Source organism: Gekko japonicus, unplaced genomic scaffold (assembly GCF_001447785.1).
Source record: "Gekko japonicus isolate JY-2015 unplaced genomic scaffold, Gekko_japonicus_V1.1 scaffold4733, whole genome shotgun sequence".
Lineage (NCBI taxonomy): Eukaryota > Metazoa > Chordata > Lepidosauria > Squamata > Gekkonidae > Gekko > Gekko japonicus.
Window position 1 is genome coordinate 71361 of NW_015174390.1, and position 1607 is coordinate 72967.

Consider the following 1607-nt stretch of genomic DNA (forward strand, 5'->3'; position numbering starts at 1 on the left):
CTATTTCATTGCATAAGTAATGGAGAAGAACATCTCTCAAACAGAATAAAGCTTATGTGTTTGAACACCATGTGAATTGGGCAGCTTTTCCATTGAAGTGCAATTTTTCATACATCATCAACTTATAGACTCTTGGTTAGAAGAAGACGTTTGTCGAAAACGGCATCGCATTCCGGAGACCACCGTCCCGTCGTTGTCATCTTCCATCTTTATGTATCTGAACTTACACATTTGAATGTATTATTATCACTTTTGTACACTTCATATTTATAACTTTACGGTTTTCGTTGAAGAAATATTGAGCGCACTGTGTACAGTTCTTGTGGTTCTATTTTTGCATGTCTATGGACTGTGACCATATTTGTTTTTGTATACATAAGGGACCGCCTTTCCCCATATGTTCCCCCAAGGGCACTACGGTCGGGGACCCAACATTTTCTGGTAACCCCAGGCCCCAGAGATGTCAAATTTGCTGTGACCAGTACCAGGGTCTTTTTGGTGGCAGCTCCTATCTGGTGGAATGAGCTCCCAGAGGAGACCCGGGCCCTGCGGGACCTTGCACAGTTTCGCAGGGCCTGCAAGACGGAGCTCTTCTGCCAGGCTTTTGAGTAGGAGCCTCCGCCGCCACTGTACCACCATTGCACTGGCAACATAAACGGTGTGGGTACCACCGAGGTGCAAGACGGCCCTGGGACGAAGATTGGATGGCAGTGTTGTTACGGAACTTACGCCGTTGTTCTGCGCTTATTTTACCAGAACCCATCTTGGAATTGAGGATTGAAGTGACACCTAGAGGACTGTAGCGACATCTAGAACACCTATACTTTATGTATTATTGGATTGTTTTATTCTGTTTTTAGTGTTTTAATCTTGGCTTTGTGCCCTAATTGTTAGCTGCCCTGAGCCTGTTCTGGGGAGGGTGGGATATAAATCGAACGATCAATCAATCAATCAATAAAAGAAGTCCCTCAGTGATTCTCAGAGAATCACGGAGAAAAATTCTACTTTGTGAGCTCCTGGCATTGGAGTTGTGAGCGAGCGATTTGGCTGCTGCATAGATCAGTTTGCTCCGGAGCCCTCCTTCCTGAGCTAAGACAAAAAGGTGTGAGCTGGAGGCTAAAAAACTGTGAGCTGGCTCACACTGACTCAGCTGAGAGGGAACATTGCCGCCCAATCCGTCGGTGGCCATCTTTCTGTCTCCCGCGACCCTCCGCCCCCAATCCATTCATTCTCTGCCCACAAAAGAGATCAGGAATCCTGGTACATTTTCCTTGTTTTTCCCGTTTCCTCCCATCAAACCGACCTCACATTCTAAGTTCCCCACAACACGTCAAGTTCCATCACAAGGGCCGCGTTAAACCTTGCATAGAGTACCGTGAAGCAGGGCTATTTTGGGGCAGGAACGCACAGGAACGGAGTTCTGGCTGGCTCCTGAGTTGGCCACACCCAGCAGGAACTCATTAGCATAATAGGCCACACCCAACAGCAGAAACTCATTAGGATTGGCTACATTAGGGGTGTGTGGCCTAACATAAGGAGTCCCTGCAACAAAAAAAGGCCCTGGGTTTGGACAACAAACAAGGTCAACAGAATAAGAAGCAAAAGGT